At 38.7% G+C, this 15,753-nt stretch overlaps 1 long non-coding RNA gene across 2 annotated transcripts in view; it reads right to left on the reverse strand.

The window, feature by feature from the left end:
- Window positions 1-5,791: 5,791 nt before the first annotated feature.
- LOC144300623 (uncharacterized) overlaps window positions 5,792-15,753 on the reverse strand; it is a 151,951-nt gene continuing 141,989 nt past the window's right edge. For both annotated transcript variants that reach the window (XR_013367403.1, XR_013367399.1), the window contains one exon: window positions 5,792-5,980. This is a non-coding gene — a long non-coding RNA (uncharacterized LOC144300623). The remainder of the gene's footprint in view (window positions 5,981-15,753) is intronic.

The following is a 15,753-nucleotide window of genomic DNA, read 5'->3' on the forward strand; positions in this document are numbered from 1 at the left end:
AGTAGACTTAGCAAATGAACTTAACCAATAAAAAAGGCAGTGATTTCTCCATTGCAGGCAAGTGAAAAAACTTTATACCACTATTTTTTTTAAATGTGAATAAACACTCCCTTTTTCATATTTTCCTCATATCACTTTTTTTATTCCAATAAGATCACTTAACATAAGATCTACCCTCTTAATGAATTTTAACTCATTACAACAATATTGTTTGCATTAGGCACTTTAGGCAGATTTCTAGAACTTCATCATTTTGCATACCTGAAAACTTACACCTGTTGAACAATCCCTTATTCCCCCTTTTCCCACAATCCCTTGAAAACAATATTCTAGTCTCTTCTTCTATGTGTTTGAATATTTTATTTACCTCACATAAGGGGTATCATGAAGTATTTGTCTTTCTGCAGCTGACTTTTGTCACTTAGCATATTTTCCCCAAACTTCATCTAGGCTATTGCATATGGCAGGATTTAAGTCTTGTTTTTAAGGCTGAACACTATTCTACTATGTGAATATAACTCATTTTCTTTATCCATTGGTGGACATTTAGGTTGTTTCTATTTCTTGGCTATTGCATATGATGCCACAATGAACAGTGGATGTGCAATTATCTCTTCAAGATCTTCATTTCAATTCTTTTGGATAAATACCCAGAAGTGGAATTGCTGGATCACATGGTATGTGTATTTTTAATGTTTTGAGGATCCCCATGCTTCTTACCTTAGTGGCCTCACCAGTTTACATCCTGACCCACACAGTGTACAAGGCTTCCATTTTTTTTTCCACATTTCCACCAAAGCTTGTTTCTTTTGATTTTTTGATAATGCCCACTGAACGGGAGGTAGCCATTTGTTTGTCTTCTTTGGAGAAATGTCCATTTAAATATCTATTTCTTTGTCCTTTTTTTGAGTTACCTTTTTTTCACTATCTGCTTTAAAAAATTCCTTATATACTTTGAATATTAATCCCTTATTATATACATAGTTTACAAATATTTGCTCCCATTCTGTAGTGTGCCTTTTCATGTTGTTAATTGTTTGCTGTGCAGAAGCTTTTTAGTTTGATGCAGTCTCTTATGTTTATTTTTGCTTCCGTTGTCTATACTTCTGATATCATGCCAAGAAATGATTGCCACTAACAACCATATGTAACTTGGACCAAGTCTCTTCTTTTCCCTTAATCTGTATTTCATTAAATACAGTGAATAATGAGGATAACAACAGATAGCAACGTATAGCTAACAGCATTGGGCTGAAGAGTAAATAATATATTGTACACAAGTAAGGCAGACAGTAGGCATTTGAAAAGGTACACACTTTTCTCTAACAGAATCAGCCATAAGTCATCTTTCCATAAGTCTCAGATCCTGTTCACTCTTCTAAGGATAGTAGACTAGCCCCATGGAAAAGTACTTAATATCTACTTGAACATTAAATATAATTCATCTACTCATTTCTCTCCTTTCTCTTGGAAAACTAGTTGTCATTTATTGAAAAAAGTAGAAAACGTTTAGGTCAGATGCACAGGTAATATAGCAAAAAAGGAAATCATGGCTATGATTTGGAGAGGAAAAGAAGAGCTAGAAGACAGGGAAAAAAGCTACACATTATCCTAAATACGATCTCTTTGGTGGGTGTAGTTTGAGTGCTTAGATGTAGCACTGCCCAATAAATAAGGCTCATATGATGCCCCTGAATCATCAAAAAGAACATCAAATTATAACCTACACATGATGTTTAACAAAGGCAAAGGACTATGTGGAAAAAAATTTTAGTGTATTGATATGTTTTTTAAGGAATTTTTTTATTTACCATCAACCTCAATTATATTAAACACCAGTTAACTAGAGATTCATCTACGTGAATTAGAGCATCTCTCAATACAGATAAATCAAAGCAGCATTTTATACAGTGTTTATTTATCATTAAAAGCAAAAAGAGCCAATAGTAACAGGGGACTTGTGCACTGCTTCTCTGGTCAATAGTTCTACATGATGCATCTATATAGTGAAGCCTAATAGCATTGAATAACAAAAGCCAAAAAAGTATTACAGTTTTAATACAGTTTTAAACCCAATTAAACCAAATACAAAGAAAAAAAGATGACTGTTAATCCTGAGGATAAAGAAATTACCAATGTGAATAAAAGAATCTGAACCGTGACCCTCTCCCTCACACACAAAAGTAAAGATGAAATACAAAACAAAACCCACAAGATTTGAGTTGGTAGTTCAAAAGAACTGGCTAACCATCAAAGTTTAACCCAGAAAATTATGAAGGACTATTTTTCCCAGATATCAAGAATACTTCAGGAGTATTTCCAAACAATTTTCTAGGATAAAAGGAAGAAATTATCCCAGCAAAGTAAAGTCCAGGCCAGATGGCCTCGCTGGTGAATTCCACCAAATATTTAAAGAAGAATTAATGCCAATCCTCCTCAAACACTTCACGAAAATAAAAGAAGAGGGGGATAAACCATAACTCATTCAATGAAGCCAGTATTACTCTGAATTAAGCCAGACAGAAAAAGACAAATACCTTATGATTTCATTTATATGTGGAATCTAACAACCAAAACAAGAGAACAAAAAAAAAGTCATAGATACAGAGAATAGATTGGTGGCCACCAAAGGGGAAAAGGGCTGGAGGGTGATGAAAAGAGTGAAGGAGTTCAATTTTATGGTTGGTGGTTGCTAACTAGACTTACAGTGATTGCTTTCTGGTATATACAAATATCAATTATCATATCATACACTTGAAACTAGTATAATACCATATGTCCACTTACCTCAATAAAAAAAGAAAAAAAAAGGATACTACATAGGCCAATCTCCCTTATGAATACTGACGTAAAAACCTCAACAAGTTAACTAGCGGACCAAATCTGATAGCATATTAAAAAGATTATATGCTATGACTAAGTGGGAATGCAAAGAATGTCAATCGATGCAATACATCACACTAAGAGAATAAAACAAACAAACCATATGGTCATACCATTTGACACAGAAGAAGCATTTGACAAAATCTAACATCCCTTTATGATAAAAACACTCAGAAAATTGAGAATTGAGGGGAAATTTCCCAACATGATAAAAGGCATGCACTAATGAAAAATCTATGGCTATCTTTCATTCAGTGGTGAGAGTTTTTGAAGTTCATCCATATTGAAACCTAAATCAGTAACTCATTCCCTTCTATGGCTGATTAGTATTCAACTTTACGTGGAAGAAGCCCGACACAAAAGATCACATATGGCGTGACTCCATTTATATGACATACCCCAAATTAGCAAATTCATAGAGATAGAAAGCAAACTCATGTTTTTTAGGGATTGGAGTGAGAGGGAAAGGGGGAGTAACTGTCTAATGGGCATAGGGTTTCCTTTGGGGTGATGAAATGGTTTGGATCTAGACAGAAGTGGTCCTTGCACAATACTGTGAACATACTAGATACCACTGAACTGCTCACTTTAAAATGACTCATTTTATGTCATGTCAAGTTCACCTCAATAAAAAAAGGAAGAATATGCTTCTATTTGATCATTGTGACAAAATAACATAAATTCATATGGATGAAGGAAACAGAAGAAAAGTTTCTTTCTAACTTTGGTCATTTTAATTCAGGAATTCCAGGCCTAACATCTCATTTCTGGAAAGGGCTTCAACATCTGCTTACCAGCCCACCCACGCAGCACTACTGCACTCTTCCACTTGGGTCACTCAGCCTCTGCTCGTAGATGCCAGCAGACCCCCTGAGGCAGACCATTCCCTTCCTGAATAGTTCTATTAGAAAATTCTTTCAGTAATCAGCTAAAATAGGCCTCCTCGTGTGACACATATAAGAAATAATGAATTTCATCTCACCATAGAAGTGGGGTCAGCCTTGCAACCTCTTGGGCTGGCTCTGATGATACATTTTACAAGTATATTAACCATGCTATTCAAAAGCAAGTTCACATTCAAAAATAATCATTCTGATTTCCTTTTTTTTTTTTTCAGAGTTCAAACAGATTTGCAAACATTCAGGTCAACCTACCCAGTGATGCCTCACTTGATAATTAATTTCTTTTGAAGTTTAAATTCTCAACAGTCGCTCTGAGAAGTCTGACCTGGAAGCCCACTCCAGGCATCACTTCTGATCAAAGACAAGACTGGGAAAACCGAGGAAGGAACCCTCAGCGTCCAACTGTGATGTGAGCGCTATAGTGGAGTGAGCCAGCACACCAGAGAAAAGAGTAATGATTAAATGAACTATAAAACCAGTGCTAGCACACGCATCCACACTCATGCACGCACACAAATGCACTCTGTTAAATGCTTTAAATGTGCTATTTCATTTAATTCCCTCAACAACTCCATGAGGTAGGTACTATAGGACCCTCATTTAGGTTTAGGAATTTACCAAAGGTCACACATCTGGTAAGTAGTGAACAGTGATACAAACTTAGAAGTGAGAGTCTTGACTACTGTGATATCCTGCCTGGCACTGGAAAGGACATGGATGAGGAGTCTAGCACCGACCCTAGATTTTAGTCTAGGTGTTGCTATTCATTCCATTTGCTATGGACAAAATCACTTGATTAGCCTCGTTGTGTCTTTTCTATCTCTTCTCCCCTCTCCTTCAATTCTACTCTGCCCCCTTCCCCTCTCTTCTCTTTCCTCCTGCTCTCTCTTTTTTCTCTAAAATGATATAATTGCACTAGATTATACCTTTGGTTCAATTTTTCCCTTACATGTTTTATAAATCTGTACTATGAATAGTTAAGTACAAGCAGTATGTATGGAGCAGGTGTCTCCAAGAATATTCTTAGAAGTTCTTTTTTTCACGATGAAAATGATTTACATAAACTGAACTCAAAATGGTTTGCTGTTTTCATGGAAAGAGGAATGTAAAACTTCAAGAACTCGTGCCATCTTTGACTTTCCCTGACATGTGATTCAATTATTTTCCAATGCAAGACCGAAACTGATAAGTAAATTGACTGAAAACAATATGCTCATGTTTTTCTGGAAAGTAAACATTTGAAATTAACCTTATATAAGTTCTGCTACTGACATTGCTGGTTTTCAGTTCCCATTGCATAGCTCCTTCTTCCCAATGGCTGTCACTGAATATTTTTGCTTTATTTTTGTTGTTGTTTGTACAACAATTGTCCATCATGCCAAATGAGCACCACCTGATCCAGAGCTATTGAGAAATGGTTGAGCTTTCCATTTCTCTTTCATATCTAATAACTACCATTATCATTTAATACCTATACAGATGAGCCTTAAAATAAACATTCTTCCAGATTTCTCCATAAACTATAATTATATTTCAAAATGAAAAATCACATCTTCATTTTGAAATATTATTGCTTTTGCTAAGTTATGAATGAATGATCAAAATACAGCTGTTTATAAAAGCTCATGAACGTCTTTTTATACTTTTCTATAGCTGCACTTTTTTTCATCTAACACAATTTTCAAAGATTTTAGTGTCCCAAATCACCTCTCATTGACACAGACATAAATTCATCTGATTTATTTACTAGTAGAAAAGACAAACCCCTTTCATAAAGTTTGCTTGCAACAAAATATTGCTGCTAACAGTGCACCAAAGAACTGTATGCATAACTAAATGTATAAAAATAAATTTCCAATCACACTTAAAAGCAAGGGCACTAAAAAGAATTATTTGTAAGTACTAAGTGAGGATGGACAGTGGGGGCAGAATTGTGTATATCTAGCAAATGCAGAGGATCAAAAGAGGTAATTCCAAACTCTGTAAACACCAATTTCACATTGTCATTGAAGCATTTCCAAACTGTTTAATTATGTACCGTGTTGCACAAAGGATCAAGCTAGGAATTACATACAGCTGCTAGAACATGATAGGTGCACATAGCTGGGTAAAGGTCTGATCACAGAGACACCAGGAAGATGTTCTTGTCTCTTCAAAATAATATTCTTCTGAAAACACTGAAGCAGCTATCGCTTCTGCAATACAATAAAAAAGTGATTTCAATATATATGGAACGAATGATTGACAAAATGCCAAAAACTCAGTTTCCTCATTATCAAATGGAGTAAAAATTCAAATCCTATAAGGTTGTTTTGAGATTCAAATGAGATATTAGATGCTGTTAAAATATTTTGTAAATTATAACATGCTTCAGCTAATGTATGTTAATGTAATTGTAAAATACTAGATTATGCAAAACTTTTAAAGATCATGTTGCATATGAAGTAACTGACCAAAACTTCAAAGTAGTTTTTTTTTAAGATTTCTTCTTTCTTTCTTTCTTTTCTTTCTTTCTTTCTTTCTTTCTTTCTTTCTTTCTTTCTTTCTTTTTCTTTCTTTCTTTCTTTCTTTCCTTCCTTCCTTCCTTCCTTCCTTCTTTTTCTTTCTTTCTTTCTTTCTTTCTTTCTTTCTTTCTTTCTTTCTTTCTTTCTTTCTTTCTTTCTTTCTTTCTTTCTTTCTTTTCTTTTCCTTCACAGAAAGAGAGAGCACAAGCATGAGCAGGAGGAGGCACAGAGTGAGAAGCAGACTCCCCTCACTGTAGGGAGCCCAATTCAGAGCTTAATCCCAGGACTCTGGGATCATGACCTGAGCCCAAGACAGACACTTAACCAACTGAATCACTCAGTTGCCCACAAGGTAGTATTTTTAATATATACGTTCAAACCCAAGCTGGTGAACAAATTGAAGATCGGTTTGCAGCTCCCACTCCATGCAGAAAAATGAAATAGAGAAGCATACAGGGAAACCCTGGAATTCTCTGAAGACGTCTAATATTCAGTTTGTATTCCAATTTCCCTAATTGTTCCAAAGTAGCTCTTAGAAATTATTTTTTTTAACATCAGAACCTAATCAAGTCTCACACCTTACATTTGATTATTCTCTTTCAATTTAAGACACCCCTTTTCTCTTTTCATAACAATAACTCCATGGAAAGACCAGACCCTGTCTCACTAAACGTCCTTCATTCTAAATGTTTCTAAACATTTCTTTGTAATATAGTTTAACTGTCCCTTTTATTCCTGTAATTTGAAGTTAATTCCAAAGGCTTATTTCAGCTTGGCAAATAATCTGGGTCAGAATACATCCTAAATGATGTTGGGTACTCCATAATGAATCATTCTGAGATACATAACTTCACGTAGACCTATTATTCTGAAAGCTAAATTGGATCACTGTATGGAAGTAGTGACTACCAGAGAGACCCACTGTAAAGATATGTTTCTAATGATCAGATAATCTATGGTGTGATATGCTGGGCAATTTGCCAATATCCTATTATTCAACAACCATCACTAATGCTTTTAACATTCTTTGTTGATCTTTGCCTGGATCCGCCATTTTATTCTGAATTACAAAAAGTTAATTGTCTAGATATTTCATTCTTTCTGAATAAAAAGTTGTGACATTAATTAGCTCATATTCTCCCATTAAGGAGAACTCTTCTTCATCACCTAGCAATGAACTACTCCATATTGTAGCTTTCCTAAATTTGGGAGGCATGCATTTTTGTGAAAATGTCATGTTGATGATTTTTGGAAATAAACAAGAAAGTGTCAACATAAAAACATTTTAGATCATAAGAAATACAGGCATCCAATTGAGAACAACATACCCTGACTAAGTGTGGTGGAAGACTACTGCTATTATACTATATATATATATATAAATTTTAGTGACACATGTGAAGTATATAGGATCTTAATAAGCATAATAAATATAACAATAAAATCCATTAGAGGGCAGCCCTGGTAGCTCAGCAGTTTAGCACTGCCTTCAGCCCAGGGCCTGATCCTGGAGACCCAGGATCGAGTCCCACGTCAGGCTCCCTGTGTGGAGCTTGCTTCTCCCTCTGCCTGTGTCTCTGTCTCTGTTTCTCTCTGTGTGTCTCTCATGAATGGATGAATAAAATCTTTTTTAAAAATCCATTAGAAAATATAAAACATCAGGTTTTGAGAACTTGGTCTCAGAGGTAAAATATTATACTCCATTTCTCCATCAACAAATGTTTATTATTCTCGCTTGTATCAAATGTTTCTAAAGGCAAAATTTCTCCACGCACACTCACCCATATTCCTATTCTTCCACAACAAACCACCTCATACCTCACATATGAATATGCTTATGTCAAAAGTTTCCTTATAAAAAAAACAGTATAGGGCAGCCCCAAGTGGCTCAGCGGTTTAGCGCCGCCTTCGGCCCAGGGTATGATCCTGGAGACCTGGGATCAAGTCTCATGTCGGGCTCCCTGCATAGAGCCTGCTTCTCCCTCTGCCTGTGTCTCTGCCTCTCTCTCTCTCTCTCTGTGTGTGTGTGTGTGTCTCATGAATAAATAAATAAATAAAATCTTTAAAAAAAGCAAAACAGTATAACCCGAACAGTAACGAATGTGGTTGGTCTAATTAAGCCCAAAGAGTGAAGCTCTTAACATTTTTGTATTAAAATATTAGCGCAACAGGGGCGTCTGGTGGCTTAATCGGTTAAGCATTGCCTTTGGCTCAGATCATGATCCCAGAGTCCTGGGATTGAGCCCTGCATCAGACAACCTGCTCAGCAGTGAGTCTGTTTCTCCCTCTCCCTCTGTGGTCTCTCTCACTCTCACTCCCTCTCAAATAAATATATAAATAAAAATCTTTAAAGGAATATTAGTACAACTTGTAAAATATACCCAGAGACACTGTTTTTTTCTGAGAACTATGGACAGTTTTTCCCAGGCATGCCTGTGACATGTATGGGGGCAACAGAAGCAGGAGTGATGGAAACTTCATCATAGCCCCTCTGGGCAGAGTCCCTGCCTCTTCATGCTTGTGTCCTGCACCTGTCTGAACCTTCCAGGGACTGGGCACTCACTGACTCTCCAGGCAACTTAACTTGGTTTGTAAAATGATCAAAACATAAGGATGATATCTTTTATATTGAGTGCAAATTTATTTTTTGGTGGTTTTTGCTGATTCATCCAAGTTCACTTTCTGAAGCAATACAAGTTTAATACTTGTAAGGCAGCTGTTTCCTTATTTTTAGAGGAACTCATGCCCCTGCATTGTCCTGTGTCCCCAACTTTTAGCTGTGCATCTGAACTTCCTCCTACCATTCCTATGGAGCATCATTTTCAGATCTGTCTAAACAGCCCTGGTGGTCTCCTCGGATTGCATTCTAGTTGGCTATGGTCCCACCAACAGTGTGACTGATACCAAAACCATCCCCACATGGCAGGGTAAAAGGTACGCACAGATGGCCCATGAGACACCTGTGCCCTGGCTATGGCATCCCTAGAGTGCACTGGGTCATGATATAGTTTGTCAGTGATGACGATAGAAATTACTAAGCACTGACTAAGGACCAAACTCTGAGCCTTGTCAGCATTGCTTTATTTACCTCCTAAAACAACATTAAGAAGTAGTGTATCTGTTTTCTATTGCTGACATCACAATTTTATCAGCTTAAGACAACATCATTTCATTGCCTTAATGATTCTATTGGCCAGATGTCCTGGGATGGTTCTCAGGTTAAAATCAAGGGCTCTTGAGGGTGCCTGGGTGGCTCAGTCTGTTAAGCACCTGCCTTCGGCTCAGGTCGTCATCCCAGAGTCCTAGGATTGAGTCCTATGTTAGGCTCCCTGTTCAGTGGGGACCCTGCTTCTCTCTCTCCTGCCAGCTCCTGCTTTCTCTCGCTATCTCTCTCTCAAACTCTCTCTCAAATAAATAAACAAAGTCTTTTTAAAAAATCAAGTGCTCTTCAAGGCTCTACTCCTGTCTGGAATCTCTTGAGGAGAATCTGCTTCCTTGCTTGTGCAAGTTGTGGACAGAATTTATTTTCTTGCTGTAGCAGAATCAAGGTCCCATATCCTTGTTGGCATCAGCTGAGGGTCATCCTTGGCTTTTCCAGGTAGCTTGCAATCCTTGGCTAGCAGCTGCTTTCCTCCACTTCCACACTGGCAACAGTGGGTCAGCTCCCTCTCCTGATGAAAATTGCTCCCGCCTATTTTTTTATCCTCACAGTTCTTTGAGGACTCTTCCCCCTTCCTCTTCTAATTTAAAAGGTCCTTGTGATTACATGGAAACCATCCAGATAATCTAGGATTACCTTCCTATTTTAAGGTCAGCTGATTGGTAATCTTCATTCCATCTGCAACCTTAATTCCCTTGGCAGAATAACATATTCATAGGCTTAACACCAGGAAGCATGGAGGACAAGCTCCTGCCTAAGACAAGTCGGTGTTAATGTCTCCATATCACAAAGAGAATTGAGGCAGCAAGACTAGCAGCTGGAAGAAAATCTAGAAATATCCTTCTTGGATCTGTAAATGCAACATGTAATGAAGCTCTAGTTAAAGGACCAAAACTATTGGAAACTTAGAGCCTAAAATTGTAAGTAATCTTAATACAGTGATGCAAGTTTGGGACTCAGTCTATTAGTATATTTGTTTGATTATGGCAGAATGGAGGGAGACCCAGCTGGGCTTACCTGGTGGCAGCTGATGAAATTCCAACATCAACCACAGAAAATGGGATTCCCCTATTACCCCCTGGTAATAGGGGCAAAGCATACAACTAGAACCCTCTGTCTTTGCCTGAGCTGACATTGCTGTACTTGTTGAGACCTGCAGATGAGCAGTGGCCTCCTTGACCAGAGAAAGTGTAAACTACCGGATACCTGTATGAGATCCCATTTCCCTTCTCTTCCAAGAGCATCCCTAATGCCTGCCATAGTGGTGGGATAGTAGGATGCACTCCTGTGTGCTAGAGGTGGTGACAAAGCCAAACCTGGGGTTTAGTATGGAAATGGTCATATGTTTATTCCTAGCAACAATGTGCTGTCTCTTGGGACCCTTGTGCATGGCTGGTGGAAATGTGAAATGGTGCAAGTGCTATGGAAAACAACATGGAGCTTCCTTTAAAAAGTAAAAGTAGAATTTCCATACAACCCAACAATCCCACTTGCAGGTGTTTATCCCAAAGAAGTAAAAGTAAGGTCTCAAAGAGAAATCTGCACACCTACGTCCATTGCAGAACTATTCACAGTAGTGAAGAGGTGAGAGTACCCAAACGTCTATCAAAGGACAAAATGTATAAAGGGAAAATGGAGGAATACACACAATGGGATATTGTTTGTCTTTAAAAAGCACAGAAATCCTGGCACATGGATTACACCATGGCACCCACTACCACGTGAGTGAAACTTGAGGCATTAAACTGAAGTCAGTCACAAAAGGCACATTGAGTATGATTCCACTTATATAAGGTGTCTAAGGTAGTCCAATGCATGAAAACAGAAAGGACAGTGGTGGTAGCCAGGGACTAGGGGAATAGGAAAAGACGAGGAATTTTTGTGTGATGGGTAAAAAATTTCAGTTTCACAAAACACAAAAGTTCTGGAGATGGGTTGTACAACAGTGTAAACATTATTAACGCTACCAAAATTAAAAACGGTTAAGATGGGCAAATTATATATTTTTTACCACAATAAAAAAAATATGAAACAGTCTCTTATTCATGCAAATTTAGTTTGCCTCCTCAGATTTCACTGAAATTGCCTCAAGAAGAATGACAGCTGGTGCATTCAGCAACTCTAGTGTTCTCCATTATAAATATAAAGTTCTAGAATATAAATTCCTCATGAATATTTCCCCGAATACCAGATGCATTACTGGGAATGTTACCAGGTGCCCTTAAGAATCTGTTCAATAAAGGAGAGAAAAAGCAAACCAATAAATAACTGACTTAAGAAAAAAATAAGATACCTAATAAAAGAAAGTAAAAGAAGGCATATCTGTAATGTACATATTACTGAACAGGAGACAGATTTACTGAAGAGGAGTTAAAGGTCACCCTGAGTTTTTAGGCTGCAATAGTGACCAGAATTGGTCTGGAAGTCAGAATACCCAGCAATTTTCTTCTTTCTCAAACTAATATTCTCTCCCTTAATTTAAGACCGAGTATAGAAGACCTAATGTAATCTAGATGTTCTGTTGATAGTGACTCAATAAGTCTTAGTTGACCAATTGCCTCTACTGTTTCTGAACATGAGTTAATATTTAGGTAGAAGTTTGATAAAGCACCAGAAATAAAGAACTTAAATGGACCTTTTCTGGCTAAATCTCTTATAGTAATTTATGCCTTTTTTGTTTTCACTTGTTTCTAAAGTATCTCTTCACCTTTATTGTACTCTGCATGAGTATGAGGGTGGCATTAAGCATTTGACTTATTAAAAACAGTAATGCCTTCCCAGGACAGGTCTGTGCACTTCACCCAGAGCCACTTAAACAGACTTAGCACATGTTGGTGTCTGAGTGGGCGACTGCCCCTCCACAGCGCCCCCAGAAGGGAGTGTGCATTACCCGTTCCCTGGTGACCCTAAAGGATCAATGGTTGTGTGCAGTGTTCACTGAGGGTGGTGACAAGTTCACCCTGAGGGATAGCAGAGTGGGAACAATTCTACTTTTCACCTCAGGGGGAATAAAAACAGGTACTTGTCCCTTCAAAAAGAACTGAGAATTCTGTGTTCCCCAGATGGCTTCCTGATTTGTGTATGTGTGTGTGAGAGAGAGATGGAGGAGAAGCAGGAATCCCACACCGCTGCCATCCAGAGGGTCCTTGAACTTTAAACCTGGCTCATGGGACAACCCAGGGTAAGTCCTTACGTCTGCATTTCAAGACGCCTGGCAAGTATCACTCTTTTTACCTCCTGCAGATTGCTAAACAACTTGAGCTACTGGAGTCACAGAGGTGGTAAGATGTCAGCCTCATTCCTAATGAAGTTGTAACTAGAGAATGTGGCTTCACGAGGTCAGCAGAGTCAGCTTTCAAATAGCACACCTCCAAATTAGGCTGAGTCCTCACCCAGGGGAAGGTAGCCCCAGTACCCACTCCCCCAGGGCGACAGAGCAAGCTCTGCCACAGGCTGCCCAGGTGGAGGGAGCCAGGGGAAGTAGGGGGGGCTGAGCAGCTAGCTGTCCTTCCAGCCCCATGCTAGGAAAGAATGAGGGGGAGGGTGGGAAGCTAGCAGGGGTGAGGATGATCCCAGAAGAGTGTGAAAAAACGGTTTCCCTCCAACACTCCTCCTTGCCAAATAAAAGGAATTTCCTGGGAAATGAATGATCCATTAACCAGGCCAAAGGAAATGTGGCAGGAGCCTTTAAACAAAAGAAAAAAGAGGAAAGGAGACAGAAGAGGGCAGAAGGGGGGTGGAGAGGAAGAGGGGGAAGAAGGAAGCAAAAGAGGGAGAGAGAGTTTTTATGACTGATACGCACATATATACATTTAGTTTGTATTCTGTATATATTATATTATGCGTGACCACGTTTTCCCCCAGGGTTGGAGTGAGCATTTGTCCCGAGTCAGCACAGATCTGAGCAGGCACAAGTTTACTTGTCCACCTTTAGGTAAACAGGCAGAGAAACTCCAGGTTTTTGGAATTGTGTTCTTTATTCACGTAACTATTGACTTGTTTGCCGAGTCCTCATCGGTAAAACTTTGTGAGCACAGGGACTCTGTCTTGCTTTCTTCTCAGTCACTGGTGCCTAGAATGGTGCCTGATAGATAAAGGGTGCTGGGCAAATATTTGTTAAAAAAAAAAAAAAAAAACAAATACGAAGGCAATAGTCACACATCAAGGCAGCTCATAATTTCAAAGCAAAGCAAAACAAAAGCTATGTCATCAATAAATCTCTGAGACACCACTGCTCATTTCTACCAGTCACTTAATTTTGTCAGTTAGTTCTGTTATCCAAAGTTCACTGATATCACTCTTGAACTTTTATGCTGCCTAATACCTGGGAAATATGAATCACAGATTTTTTATTTCTTCCTGACTCTCTAACATTCCTTGGCAGTCAGCAGCTGGGGTGACAGTGTCCGTGAGTCCTAACTCCTGTATTATACCCATCTCTCAAAGTCTAAGTGCCTTAGGAACATAATAGCCTTTCTTTTGTTTTTTTGTTTGTTTGTTTGTTTGTTTAATTTTTATTTATTTATGATAGTCAGAGAGAGAGAGAGAGAGAGAGAGAGAGGCAGAGACACAGGCAGAGGGAGAAGCAGGCTCCATGCACCGGGAGCCCGATGTGGGATTCGATCCCGGGTCTCCAGGATCCCACCCTGGGCCAAAGGCAGGCGCCAAACCGCTGTGCCACCCAGGGATCCCCATAATAGCCTTTCTAAAACGTTTTGCTAGCCCACCCTTTGAAGCAGAACCCTGACAACTGAGTCATGGCTAGTGTCTAATGCAGTAGACATTCATCTCATTATGCACTAATAATGGAGACATTCAACATACTGCCCAGTACCCAGTATTTAAATTTACCTTTAGAAGTAAGTATTTGTCATATGTTTTTTTCTTATGGTCCAATAAAGTACAGGAAAATAAGGAAAGAAAATATAAAAGCAAGAGAATTGCGAAAGCAAAAGCATGGTCGATCTTTTAAAAAATGCTGCAATGTCAAATAATTTATTACAAAGCAATGCTGACATTTAAAGTGATAGATAAAAATCCAAAAACTTATTTTGCTGTATTATCTCTAAGATCTCTTGAGTTATTCATATTTTAAATGTCAAACACATTAAGCAGATTCTTCCAAAGCAGGAACAAAATGGTCTCTTAACCTAGTGTGCACCGTGGTTACACATTTTTTATAATTCTGAGCAAATATCAACATTGCTTATTATTCTTTCAGTTTAACTCAAATTTATGACCAAGTCAATAGTCTATTATCCTCACAGCATCCTGGCACGTACAAAAATTATGCATACTCTGCAGACACAAATAAGCAGAGCAAGAATGACAAGTGCAGAAGGAAGGGAAATAGCTTTTTTAGTCTTGTGTTAGGAAAAGGAACCCACAAGTATGTTCTTCTACATAAATAATTCTTAATCTACATGATAGGGCTCAAAACCGAGAAGAAAAGTAGGAGACCAGAAATACGCCTCCTCCTTTAGTATATTGCCCTTTACGACCCCGTGCACACTGGACCTTTGGGAACCCTGGCTGTGCTCTGAGCACACACAGCATGGTCTGTGTTTTTCACTACCTAGCTGTTCATAGTCTGCAAGAACTGACCTGGGACTTTTGCCACTCTCTGGAGAGAAGATACTCTACCCTAGCTCAGCAGAGCCAGGAGATGAGCCTTTGAGGTCCTGAGTTCATAGAGCCGTTTTCATCATGGTTCTGCTGTCTTCTAATAACCTGATCCCATATAGACTGCTCTTTCTTCCTTCTCTTCCGTGACATCTTTTGATACTAGAACATTCTGCTGACTTTTGTGCTAACGCCAGCACCCGATCCGTTTTCTTCTTTTCTACCCCTTTCCTTGCCCACATTCTCAGAAATTCAACCTGGACCTAGATAATTCTTATAGCAAACTGACCCAGTGGTCACAGAACCTCCTCATTGCCCACCATGTTCACTCTACTCTGACTGCCCGTTACCACTGAGGCCTCTTTGATTTAGCAACATTTAAACAGTTGCAGCCACACCTGTGTATCCCACCTCCATTCCTACTTCATTAACTTGATTTTATATTTCTTGAAAGCTTTTGACCACTCTTCCCAATCAACCCGTAGCCCTCTTCAGTCACCTCTGCCTCCCTTCTCAGTCTGGACCCCATAGTTGGCTTTAGTCAGGGCCCTAGATAATTGATTTCCCTTGTTCTACGTTTGGCAGTCCCTATTCTATACAAACATTCTTTGCTTCTTGATTCTGCATCACTGAGAGTAGCTAGAGTAGCTAAGCAATAAAATGGCAAATGTGTATTGATGTG

The sequence above is a fragment of the Canis aureus genome, chromosome 28 (assembly GCF_053574225.1).
Source record: "Canis aureus isolate CA01 chromosome 28, VMU_Caureus_v.1.0, whole genome shotgun sequence".
NCBI lineage: Eukaryota > Metazoa > Chordata > Mammalia > Carnivora > Canidae > Canis > Canis aureus.